The sequence below is a fragment of the Palaemon carinicauda genome, chromosome 4 (genome assembly GCF_036898095.1).
Source record: "Palaemon carinicauda isolate YSFRI2023 chromosome 4, ASM3689809v2, whole genome shotgun sequence".
In the NCBI taxonomy this organism is placed as follows: domain Eukaryota; kingdom Metazoa; phylum Arthropoda; class Malacostraca; order Decapoda; family Palaemonidae; genus Palaemon; species Palaemon carinicauda.
The window spans coordinates 3,834,652-3,849,220 of NC_090728.1; the positions used below are offsets into that span (position 1 = coordinate 3,834,652).

At 33.1% G+C, this 14,569-nt stretch overlaps 1 pseudogene; it reads left to right on the forward strand.

Annotated features, from left to right (window-relative positions):
* Positions 1–14,569, forward strand: part of LOC137639251 (piggyBac transposable element-derived protein 4-like) — a 496,483-nt pseudogene that overhangs the window by 259,886 nt on the left and 222,028 nt on the right.

Consider the following 14,569-nt stretch of genomic DNA (forward strand, 5'->3'; position numbering starts at 1 on the left):
TTTGGTCTGAAGCAGTCTAACCCTCTCTCTATTAATCCTGGCATTGCCTAGGTTAGGAATCTGCACTAGACGCTGGTGACCTTATGCCATCTATTGACTCTTTGAGTGACTAGTTTCAGTGTAACAGTATGGCGTCTCACTCAACACTGTTTAGGAGAAAGGACTCCTTTGGGATGTAGTTTACTGCATACCCTACTATGGATATTGTTAGTAAAATGTTATTTGAGAACATGAAATTAGTTCATAACTCGATTATAGGAGTTCAATTTATAATTAAGAAAAGAGTAATTGTTAAGGTAGTACCAAACATGTTTAATGATCTCATGAAAAATTACTATGGCAAAGAGTTATGTTTAGACCAGTTAGGAAATGTAAAGATAGTCCATTGCGTGCGTTTCAATAACTAATGTTCCTTTCTGATTCTCAGAAGAGAAGATGATCGACGTTTTACCGAAATATGGAAAAAGGAAGGAATCAGGCTAAACAGATTTGAAGATGGACCATTAAAAGGGCTACTGACGGGAGTCAGGACAGGCTGCATGAGACTAAAAGAGAATGTCCCATCATCAATTATGGTTATAGGATTTCCCTTTACTATCTTATATAATGGGCAGCTATGGACATGCTTTCAGTGTGGGGAAATAGGTCACATAGCCGAGGATTGCAAATAACAAGATGTAAGGAAAGAAGGAAAGTTCCCTCACCTACCTATGGAAGGAAAGGATGAAACCAGCGTAAAAGCATATGAGTTGCACAAAGGTAATGTAGAAAAGCCAACAGTCTAAGAAAGGGGAGATAACCAACGTTATCAAACTACAGATATAATGACCGAAGGAATGGATAGGGATGAAGGATCTAATTTAATAGAAGGACAGGTATCAGATTGAACAGCAGAAGAAATTGTTAAAGATAACTCACAAAAGGAATGTGAGAAAGAAAAGGATGAAGGTGATTCGATAAAACTTGGGAAAGCCACAACAGAAGGGAATGTTAGAAGTAAGCTAGGGGTAGAAACGAAGGAAGAAATTGTATCAGGAGAACCTTTGGACTACAAATGGGAAGAAAATGTTGATGGAAAACTGGAGAAAAGGGTAATCGATAGTGGGCTAAATTATGAGAACGAAAGGGATCTTTTTGAGGACAGTCTTAATTACGAGCAGGATGGTGATGATGAGGCGTCAGTGAATTTCGTAGATGAAAACAAATGTTGAGATTCATAAGGAGGTTAAAGAAAACGAGTTACTAGCAGAAAATGAAGCAGCGAGTATAGTAATGGGAAAACAGGAAGGAAAACGGATTGTGGGGAAACATATTATGAGATGCTCGTGCCCCAAAGAGAACTTTACAGTACTGACATAGAAATGGAAACATGGCATATATGGCAATAAACTTAACATAACGCTGAAGAAAGACCCATGCCAAAACATTGAAAGGTCAAACCAGAATTTATCATCAAATGATAGAACAGGAAGCTTAAAGCAATTCAACCTGGTATTGTAAATGTATTTTACATGATATACAAACTTCATTTCATCAACATTAAATGTAGCAACAGTTAATGCAAATGAACTTAATACTCTGAATATGAAAATTAAAATAATAAACGTTATGTTCCTTTATAATCTAGTTATAATTTTCGTCCAGGAGCACAATACAAATGGGGAAGGGAACCTTGAATATGTTGAAAAACACTGCAAAGTTTTGATTAATTATACACAATTGTTTAAGGGTAGAAAAGCTATTTCTTTAAATAAAACATCTACTGTGGAAATTTTGAATTTTGAAAAAAATACTGATGGTTATGTTATGAGTGTTAAATGTCATTATTCAAACGTTACCATTCAATTGTTAACTGTGCATGCTCCTTCTTGGAATAGTAAGAGAAAAGAAAGGGGAAAATGATTTCATACATATATTTTATATTGTTTTAGAAGCAATATGAGTAATATCATAATGGGTGGAGATTGAAATTCTATTACCTGTATCAGAGATTGTTCAAATTCTGATAGTGAACTTCTATCAATGTAGTATACTTAAAAATCAACCTAAAACTTATGGATGCTAGGGATTCATGTCATCATCAAGTAGGGTATGCTTATGTTAGAGAGAATTATGGCTGAAGGCTGAATAGGTTTTATTTAAAAGATTTATATAACCCTCTGGCAAATATTCAAAACATTCCTGCCAGCTAGACTGACCAATGTATTATAGTAATAGCTTTAAAATCCGAGAATGTAGCGTTGCCAGGGAACGGGTACTGGAAACTTAATATTAATACTCTAGATACAGATATTGTAATAAACAATTTTCTTATGAATTGGAATAATATTAAGAGGAGCAAAGATACAGTTGGAAATATTTTGTGTTGGTAGTATTATACGAAAGCTCAGGTGAAATCTTCCTTTATCACATTTTAAAAGCAAATTAACTAAGCAAAATATGGCTTATTGAATTTTCCGAACTACCAATTGAAAGAAGAAATAGGAAAAGGTGTATTAAATAAGGACAAGTTTTCGTTAGTGAGCTCTTTGAAATTAAGAATAAATAGTATTCAAGATGAGATCTGTAAAGGAGTCAAATATAGAGCAAAAACGGATGATCAATTAGAGGGTAAACAAGTTTCAGCGTACCTATCAGTGAGGGAGAAAAACTCTAAATCGTATGTAAATAAAATAGAGTGATGATGATAGCAAAATAGTAAACCTCAAAGCTATTGCTTTAAATATCAGATTTTGTAGCAGGAGTGTGGTTGGGTCAATCTTTGGGTCTTTGGCAGACGACCCAAACCTCATTTCTTATATAGGGAATTAAATGTCAAAAGAAAATTTTATATTGAGTAAAGTTTATGTAAATAAGTTGGACAAGCTCATTGCCAAAGAATATGTACTAAATGCCATTGTAAGATAAATAATAAGAAATATATAAGTTACTCTATAGGATATAAGGCTTACATACTTAGTCATTGGTAAGGGATGTAATTTGTTATTATGTATATTGCATATATGAAGGTATATAAAGCCATTGTATTGATCCTGTTATGAACTGTATTAATAAAAAGATAAAAGAAAATAATGTATGTAGAAACAGTGTCAATATAAGTTTTAAAAATCATCATGATCGACTAGATAGTCAGCCTAATCATGTCTCAATAGTAATATTACCAAGGTTATAACTGATAGGCTAACGAATACTCGTTTGGAATACACTGACACTCAGCCGGAAACTGACTACAGTACAATTAATAGTAATAATATTTACCAGCAAACCAGCTAGCCAGTCTCTATCCTAACTTAACTATCATTTTTTGAATGTAGGTAAAGTGTTAAGATTAGTCATATTCTGAAGGCGATATATTAAGTTGGGTGTTTAGAAACAATAATACAGATTGCATATATGTATTGAATTTTTTATTAACTCATCGTCCAATATAAAGGAAGAGGGTTCTCTGCTTATGAGAAAATAAGTAAATAAACAACCTACAAAGAACATATAAGTAGTTTAGTCATCAATATGCCTTGACGCATAGAAAATCTTAAGATGAGTTATTTTTTTCTAATGTTTTTGAAATTTGGATCGTCCTAAGTACAGAGCCATATTATCTGAGGAAAAAATGGAAATTAAGTTTCTAAACAAATGTATGGGAAATAACCCTCTTTAGCTGGCCATATCTTTTTATTTTTTTATTTTTGGAAAACAAAAGAATTTTTTTTTTGGAAAGAGAATAAAAAAACTGCATTAGAAAAGTGAAACCGAAAAGATCACAAACAAATTCTAACGACACTCCTAAACGGGTCGACCGATTTTTTTTCTCTTTTTTTTTTATCCTCGATCCTTCTTACGCCACTATTCTTTTTTTTATTTTTGTCAGGTGGCAAGATGCCTTTTGTCTCTTTTATGTCATTGAATGAGCAAACAATACTTCGCTAACAGTTACCCGAATGGCGTGCTCCTATTGGTCAATGTCTAAATTAGATCTTGCTCTTGGCTAAGGCGATAAAGAAATAGCGCCCCAAATATTCTTCAAAGCCAGATTTTTTTTTTCTCCAATATTTTACGTCCAAAAAATCCTCTCTGCTGCCACCTTATGACATTGCTAAAACATGGACACATGCAGTCAATTATTGAAGAAATTTTTATATGCTTTCTTTGAAAATACACTAAAAATTCTCTTATATACATATATGATGATGCATATAAGACAAAATATAGGGTTTTGAAGATAAAAATGTTCATATGAGAAATATCTTAATAAAAATGCGGAATCTTCGATAGAATTCCCACCAGCCAATAGCAAGAGCTCTTCCAAAGTCTCTTGGCAGATAACGAAGCGTTTGGCCACTATGAGACGGCAAAAGAAAAGTTTGGCAAAGTAGAGGTCTCTGATTGGCCAAAGCACCAATTCCTCTCTATAGTTCTGGAGCTGAAAAAGAACGGTGGTTAAAGTTAGCTAGTGGTGGAAAATATGATTTTATTTATTTTTTCTTTATATTAGGGCGGTTTTTTTATAAGCTGTAACCAGTGTTAGCTATGAAAAGTTTTGAAAATATCGACATTTTAACCATCTTAACCATGTCATGAAAGATTTGGTTGGCCATTATACCGTGAAACATTTTCCTTTTTAATTTGTGAATATTACAGGCTATCGAAGACAATATGTTCATATTATTTAATGTAATAAGTGATTGGTAATTCAGAGAAAGGGCTGAACATGGTATTTTTTTTTTTTTAAGTAGATAAGTACCATGGAATTACCCGGTCGTATGGGATAAAATTTCAAATCTATTATTTGACGTACGGTTTAAGTAATATATGTGACCTGGAAAATAGTGCAAACCAAGTGACATTAAAAAAAGGAAACTTTGAATAAAGGATGCCCCTTGGCGTGGTGTTCAGGCTTTCTACTAATGCATCCGGCAAAAAATCAATGAAATACTTTTTCCTCCCCCATGATTACGAATGACGTATTTATTTAAGATTATCGTTACCATCCCCACCCCCACCAGTATACTTACTGATGATGATGCAATCATTTTAATGATGATTCTGCTCCAATCATCAATGCCCACTGTTAAACAAACTTTTTTTCATAAGTCCGGTTTCATACAAACATTAACTTTACAAATTATATTTTACACCAATTGCTACAATGTATTTGCGGGTAGTTTTAGGGGGTATTGCATCAAGTCAAGAGGGGTGTAGTCCGCACAGCATGCTTTTAGGGGGCTAGTCCCTTTACTCTTTTTGGTTCCTTTCTGGGATGCCGTGCGTGACGTCTTTCCGATGCTGAGGTGCTGTAACAAGTTTAAATGAGCTTTATTATTATTATTATTATTATTATTATTATTATTATTATTATTATTATTATTATTATTATCATTATTATTATTATTATTATTATTATTATTATTACTAGTAAAGCTACAGCCATAGTTGGAAAAGGAAGATGTATAAGCCCAAGGGCTCCAACAGGGAAGAATACCTCAGTGAGGAAAGGAAATAAGGAAAAAAATAAACGTTGAAACAAAAATTTACAATAAAATATTCAAAAAACAGTAACACCATCAAAACAGATATGTCATATATAAACTATAAAAAGACTTATGTCAGCCTGTTCAACATAAAAACATTTCCTGGAACTTTGAACTTTTGAAGTTCTACTGATTTAACTTTCGAGGTCTCCCAGAAACACACCGAGCCCGTGCCCTACACGTTAATACAATGACCATGGAGCAGGAGAGACGAAATATTTGGATATTCATGTAGTATTAGATTCCCTATTCTAGCATTCCACAGGGAAGTCCTTGGAAATCACACAACACATTAACCCTGAAAACCATTTTGATAAATTCTTTGTAGAACACGTAAAAAGCAATATGACAATAATTGGGTATTACTTTCACCTTAATTTTGTAATTGCAGTGTAAATAAAAACAAAAGTTATTCATAATCTGTTTTTTTTTATTTTTATTTTTATCTCTGCATATACTGTATTATATCTATGCTTTTGCAGGTGACTTAGTAAACGTATTGGGATGATGATAAATAAAAGACAACACGTATCATCACTTATGTAATCAGTGAACAGAATGTTTGTTTCGGCATGAACTGAAATGGTTGATCAACCAGTCTTCTGAAAATGTTGTTCATTAGAAATAATCCACGAATATATTAATTGTATTTAGAGTAGCACGTTAATCTTTCCAATAATGTTGTGCTGAAAGCCCGTCAAGATTATCTTATTCGCTCCATTTACTCTGAATAGCGAGTAAACAAGGGGTGGGTGCAGTAAATGCTTACCTTGATAATTATAGGTTGAAGGGGACCTGCTGATTCATTAGTTGGGTACAGATGGTACACAACAAACTTATTTTGTGATTATGTGTAAAATAAATGGAATGTTATTCTCTCTCTCTCTCTCTCTCTCTCTCTCTCTCTCTCTCTCTCTCTCTCTCTCTCTCTCTCTCTCTCTCTCTCAGTTTTGTATCTGTGTGCCGGTTAGTGATTACACTTTTGCGACCCTATAAATATCATGATTTAACGCGGATAACAAAAGGCTATCGAGTGCAATATAGCTACAAGTTTTCGTGAATAGTCAGTGATTAGTTTGAGGTCGGAGAAGTGGGATAAAACGTCGACATAGAATAGTTATCTTGTGAATTACTAAAAATCTAATCAAGATGGCTATGTACAACACGGGCAAGGCTTGGAGAGACATCGCTGGACTCAGCAAAAATAAATTCCATGAGTTGGCGAAACAGGAGCTCGACCGTCTGATAACAGAGGTCACTAGTAACGTCAACCAATGTGACGGAAAAATATTCGCAGACATATTGAAACAATATGATCCAATAAACTGGAGCAAATCTGCGGAAAACATCAGCAAAATAATAGAAGAAATTCCAAAGAAAATCCAAGTGTTAAAAAGACTTATAAAGAAAGTCTACATCAATCAACACATTCCATCAAAGAACAATAAGAAGTCCAATATGGTGAATATGCTGATTGATGCAATGGGAAAAAGAATGCCAAAATGCTGTAATACATGTAAGATATGGTATTCCATTAATAATCCTCAACAATTGATTAGAAAATGTGATGCCTCTCATGTCCCAACACATCCCACATGTGCTGAAATACAGCAAAAAATAAAAAATAAAGACACAAAGGTATTCTGCTCAACATGCTTAGTCTGGATAGAAAATATAATTAAGTCGAGACTAAATCTGCAAATAGTTGAAGATAAAGAAGAGGAAGAAGAAGAAACAGAAGAAGAAGAAGAAGAAGAAAAAGAAGAAGAAGAGAACAATGAACAGGATATGTGTAAGGATGCAGAAGAAATCATTGATATAACCTATGATGCCATCCAACAACATACTTATGAAGAAATAAATTACCAGATGGAAACAAATAATAGACCCAAGAGACTCTACCCGGACCTACATAATTTTAGGGAAGAGCAAGAACAAGAAAAAATAGAAAAGAAGGATATAGTCTGCAATATGCTGAAAAGAGGGAATTGCAGATTTGGCGAAAGATGCTACTACAAGCATCCAAAGATATGCCATAATTATGAAATATATGGTAAATGTGCGTATTTAGACGGATATGGAGACGAATGCAGAGATCTCCATCCAAAAATATGCAAAAACCTAAAAGAAGGAAAAGGATGCATTTACAACAAAAAATGTCGATATATGCATCCTGCAACCATGAATGAAAGTAAGAAAACTCAGCAAACTGAAAAGAAAAATGAAAGCAAAAAAGAAACAAAAAAAGAAACAAAAAAGCAGGCCGTGTATATACCGCGCTTTGAACCAAGAGCCCCAAGATTTGAGGCCTTTCAACCCAAACCTGCACATTTAGAGCCCAACTACAAAGAATGCATCTATAATGCTAGGGGTTGGTGCAGATATGGGGACAGTTGCAGGTATACACACACAAATAAATATGAAGGCGAAAGAGCAAATATAATAGAAAAGTTGGATTTTTTAATGGCAGAATTCCGGGAAATGAAGAAAAGAACATCATATCAGAACAGGAAGGAAGCATGGGAGAATCCATATTATTACCAATATTAAATAATGGGGATGAAACACAAACCATAATAGTAATGAATGCACAGGGTTTAGTCACGAGTAACTCTAAAAGGAAAATAGAGTTCTTAGAAGAACTAACCCTAATTGAAAAAATAGATATATTAAATATAAGTGAAACATGGTATTCCCAAGAGACTGGCAGTGATGACCAGATAAAGGGTTTCCAAACTTATAGATCAGACAGAAAAAATAGGAATCAAGGGGGAACCGCAATATATGGAAGAGACATAAATCAAGGAAAAGTATGTGAAAAATACAGCAACACAGAATGTGAATTGATTGCGGTAGAATTTGAATTTGAAAAACTAATGAATATTGTAGTTTACAGACCCCCAAACACTAAGGAGTTTGACATAATAATAGAAAAAATAGATGATATATGTAGAAACCATAAAGACTGGAATATACTCCTATCCGGAGATTTTAACTTTCCTTTCGTGGATTGGAAAGAACGGATAGAAGAAAGTGGTTGTATGTATACATATTAAAAAGATAGTAATAGTAGCGCAGAAGATAAGAGGCAATTTGAAAAGCTTCAAGATATGCTATTAGAACATAATATGCAACAAATAAACCACATTCCAACAAGAAAGGAAAATGTCCTAGATCTAGTATTTGTGAATGAGGTGAATTATGTTAAAGAAATAATAGTGTATAACACGGGAATTTCAGACCACAATGTCATAGAATTGATAGTTCATTCCAAAGCAAGTGATCACAGAATTAATAAAAGCACAAAACTTTGGGAAGGATATGGAAAATATAACTTTTACAGTAAGAATATAAAATGGTCAGAAATAAATGAAGAACTGAATAAAGAATGGAAAAATGTATTTATAAGTGATAATATACAGGTAAATACGGATATACTGTACAAAATACTGGAGAAAATTGTTGAAAAATATGTACCGAAAAAAAACAATAAACAAAAGACGTGCATACCAAGAGACAGAAGAATCTTATTTCAGAAAATTAAAAAGTGGAAGAAAAATCTTGCAAAAGAAAAAAATGTGTGGAAAAGGAGGGAAATAAAATGTAAGATAGAAAATGCAGAACAAAAGATTATACAGTCGAAAGAAAATGAAAAAAGGGACTTAGAAGAAAGGACACTTCAAAATATAAAAAGAAACCCCAAAGTACTTTACTCCTATGCAAAAAAGATGAATAAAAGGAGAATAGAAATAGGCCCTCTAAGAATTGAAGGACGGCTAACGAATGAAAAAAAGGAAATATGCAACATATTAGCAGAAAATATAAGAGTGAGTTCACGCCAAGAATTGCGAATGAGAATAATGAAACAGAAATGAGAGAAGAAAATGTTGAATATCTAACAGATATAGATATTAATGAAGCAGATATTGTCACGGCTATAAACGAAATTAAAAATGGATCGGCAGCCGGACCAGATGGAGTTCCAGCGATTTGGTAACAAAAACTGCAAACACTATCGCGAAGCCACTTGCAATACTGCTAAGACAGAGTATAGATATGAGCGAGATATATGTTAAACATAAATTAGCTTATATAACCCCTATCTTCAAAAGTGGATCAAGACTAGAGGCAAGCAATTATAGACCTGTTAGTCTAACATCACATATTATGAAAGTGTATGAGAGGGTAATAAAAAAGAAAATAATGAACCATTTGGTCAAAAATAATTTGTTTAATATGGGTCAACACGGTTTCGTACCTGGAAAAAGTACACAGACCCAACTGATAGCTCACTATGAAAACATATACAATAATATGATAAATGAAAAAGACACAGATGTGATCTATCTAGATTTTGCAAAAGCCTTTGACAAGGTAGACCATAACATATTGGAGAAAAAAATGAGAAAGCATAATATTGTGGGAAAGATAGGAAAATGGGTAAAAGAATTCCTGCAAAACAGAAAACAGATAGTGGTTGCAAATGACGAGAAATCAGATGAAGCCCAGGTAATATCTGGTGTGCCCCAAGGTACGGTATTAGCTGCACTGCTATTTGTTATTATGATCTCAGACATAGACTGTGATGTTGAAAACTCCGTAGTGAGAAGTTTCGCCGATGACACAAGAATAAGTAGAGAAATTACTTGTGATGAAGATAGGAACTCACTACAAAGAGATCTAAACAAAATATATGAATGGGCGGAGATAAATAGGATGGTATTTAACTCCGATAAATTCAAATCAATAAATTATGGAAACAGAGAAGGAATGGTGTATGCATACAAGGGACCTAATAATGAGACAATCACAAACAAGGAAGCAATTAAAGACCTTGGTGTAATTTTAAATAGGAATATGTTATGCAACGACCAAATAGCAACACTGTTGGCTAAATGTAAAGCAAAAATGGGAATGTTATTCAGACACTTTAAAACAAGAAAAGCTGAACACATGATTATGCTTTACAAAACTTATGTGCGTAGTACACTCGAGTACTGCAATGTGATATGGTACCCACACTACCAAAAGGATATTGCGCAAATAGAGAGTGTACAAAGGTCCTTTACTGCTAGAATAGAAGAAGTTAAGGACCTTGATTACTGGGAAAGACTGCAATTTTTAAAACTATACAGTCTAGAAAGGAGAAGAGAACGCTACATGATAATACAAGCATGGAAGCAAATAGAAGGAATTGCTGAAAACATCATGGAGCTTAAAGTATCAGAAAGAGCAAGCCGAGGTAGATTAATAGTGCCAAAAAGCATTCCAGGTAAACTGAGAAAGGCGCACAGGACATTAATCCACTACGCACCAGCATCGATAATGCAGCGACTATTTAATGTGCTGCCAGCTCATCTAAGAAACATATCAGGAGTGAGCGTAGATGCATTTAAAAATCAGCTCGATAAATACCTAAGATGCATCCCAGACCATCCAAGACTGGAAGATGCAAAATACACCGGAAGATGTATTTGCAACTCTCTGGTAGATATACGAGGTGCCTCACACTGAGGGACCTGGGGGAACCCAAACAAAAAAAATAAGGTAAGGTAAGGCTCTCTCTCTTCGCAAACACACACACATATATATATATATATATATATATATATATATATATATATATATATATGTGTGTGTGTGTGTGTGTGTGTGTGTGTGTGTCTGTGCGTGTATGGGTGAACATCCCCGAATATCACCAATAACCAACATATATCTGAATTGTATATGAATAAATTCGGATAACAAGCGGATGTATCCAATTAAGGAGGATTTACATCGGCTTCCCAATATGTGGTGGAGGACAATTTCGCTTCACTCGAATTAACAGGAAGTGGTCTATATTGTATATTATTACTGCAACTTATCGATATTTTATAAATGAATGTGCAACCTGTTTTCTCTAAACTATTTCCAAATCTCTTCATTTATATCATACCAATTTTCTTAAAGTATGAGAGTTTTAGGAGTGTTTCCATTTGATTACAAGCTTTTCTTTTCTTTTCTTTTTTAAAGATATAATACAACACAGTTGAAAAGGGGGGCGATAGTAAAACATGAAGACAGGAGCCTAAAAGAAGGGGAAATACATAAACGTATAGAAAAAAGTTAATGTAATATGAGTAGAGGGAGACGTCTTGCCAAATAATAATTTCACGTATTTTTATTGTTACCTATTCTCATTTTTGAAAAAAGGAGAATGCTGAATAGAAATAAAAGAAAGAATGTTGGAATTATTCATATGAATATTTTTTAGTAATATATAGTAAAAAAAAATGATGACAAGGTGAGAAAAGAAGTGATCAATAAAAGAAATGAAAAGCTTTAAACTAATGGATTAGGATATTCAGAGATAATTCGGTATTATGGTAAAGAGTAGCTTTGAAGTGCTGGTGAGAGGAGCGCGTAAGTCAGAAAGGGTAGGCGACAGGATATGAACAAAAAAGGAAGGGTATTCAAACCCAAGAAGTTCAAGATTACATGTTAGATAGAGGGGACGGTTTGAACATAGGAAAAAGGTATGTCAGTAATCTATACTCTGCTTAATATTTACGCTTAGAGATCAGTAAGGAAAGCGATCTAGAACAGGGTGGTCCAACTACAGGCCCGCGGGCCAAATGTGGCCCGCGAGGGGATTTTTTGTGGCCCTCCAACACTGACCTATTATGCAGTAGGATTTAATGTTTCGAAATCTTAATGGACCTAAATTGTCCCTCCTGAATACTAACAAAATAAAAAAAATGCTAGATAATGAAATAAAATTTAAATCACACATTTCAGTAGAATTTCAATACTCTCTCTCTCTCTCTCTCTCTCTCTCTCTCTCTCTCTCTCTCTCTCTCTCTCTCTCTCTCTCTCTCTCTCTCTCTCTCTCTCTATGCATTTGATACCATTCTCTATTTTACTTTTGATGGTAGATAGAATAATAATAATAATAATAATAATAATAATAATAATAATAATAATAATAATAATAATAATAATAACAAATATAAATGTAACAAGGTTAATGAAAACGCCGTGAATAGAATGGAGATTAAGCCTGTTTCGAATAGTTTTCAGCTTGCCTTTATTTTGCATTTAAGCACTATTGTTCATAACGTCTTTCCATATTGAGTCAAAGTAAGAAAAGAAAATGCTCTGATATGTAAAGATCATATGATATGGAGTGGGAAGAAGAATATTGTGTGGCATCCAATAGGTTCTGTTCTAAAGGAATGCGTTCGAATGCATTGTGAGACATTGCACAAAGAAAAGTATGCTCAATTGCGGGAAAATCACGAAGTGGTATATTGAATATCTTGATTGGCAAACATCAACAGCAAAATTATGGGTTACATAACCTCTGAAAACCATAAACAGCTAGTCTTACTGCTTTATAAGAAGTTACTTTGGTGCTTATACGAAATAGAAAATAATTTACGGGAGAAGAATTAATAAAGCAGTGTACAGTAAAATAGCACAAGAGTTTGCCGAAGAAAATGTACCTGGTAGTAAAAAAAATGAAAGTGTACTGGATTTAGATGACCGCACTGATGTAAGTGAAACAAGTCAGATATTCGTATTTTTCGACACCATTGGCGAGGATTTTGTGGAACACGAAAAACTTGTCAAAATGCAGTCATTGAATGATGATAGCAGAGGTTCTGATATATATATATATATATATATATATATATATATATATATATATATATATATATATATATATATATATATATATATATATTTATATATATATATATATATATATATATATATATATATATATATATATATATATATATATATATACACATATATATATATATATATATATATATATATACGTTTCCATCATATCCTTGGTCAATGAATATGGAGGGTTTGAAATGTGCTCCTGCATTATAACTGATAGTACGGAAGCTATGGTTGGCAGTAATGTGGGGTTAGTTGGTCTTTTAAAGAAAAATGGAGTGCATTGCATCCAACTACACTGCATTATTCACCAAGAGGCCTTATGAAGCAAAATATTGCAGATGAGTGATGCCATGACAAGTATTGTGAATTTAATAAAAGTCGGAAATATTTCCTTAGGCATAGAACATTTATATCATTCCTGGAAAAACTAAACACAGAGAACAGTGACCTGCCACTATAGTACGTGTTAGTGGGTTGAGCGATACTACCATTTCTATAAAATCAGCATATTAATCATTCAGAAAAGTGCTAAATTTAGCTACACGATAAAGACTTTCTTTGCTCCCAAGCAAATCTTTGAAGGTAATGACTGCCCACCTGAACGTTCTAAACATGAACCTACAAGGAAAATTACAGAATGTTTCCCAGTTAGTAGGACATGTTGATTCTCTTCGTAAAAAGCTGCAACTTTTCAGTGAATGCTTAAACAAGAATGATCTAACACACTTCCGTTCTTGTCCTAAATTGAACAGAAATAATGGAACATACTCCTCATCTTTTTAGGGGAAAACTTGAAAGGTTATATTGTGAATTTGAGAAAAGATATATATATATATGTGTATATATATATATATATATATATATATATATATATATATATATATATATATATATATATATATATATATATATATGGTTGTGTGTATAAATTTACTTTGATTGTACAATATTTTGAAGTTAAACAGGAATAGAACTGTAAAAGGTTCTATTTTTTCTTATCTTATGATTATAAATTATTACTAAATACTAGTATCTGAGTCTTTTATATCTTTTTTACTCTTTTTGTATATCATATGTACTTTAATTATGATTTGAAGTTAAATATCAACAGAACTATATAAGCTTTGAATTTTTAATTCTTACCTTATTTATTTTTCGTCTTAGGGAAAAAAATATATTCATATACAAATAAGTATGGGGGAAAATCTTATGACACGGTGTGTAAACTCTTCAAGTGCATCAACATACTTGGTAAAAAAAAAATCATTTATATAAAGGAAATGAATCCTCTTCCCTTGGGGGAAGGTGCTCCACTCCAGTTACTGCACCAGGAATTATAATTCTAGTATTAATCTTATTTT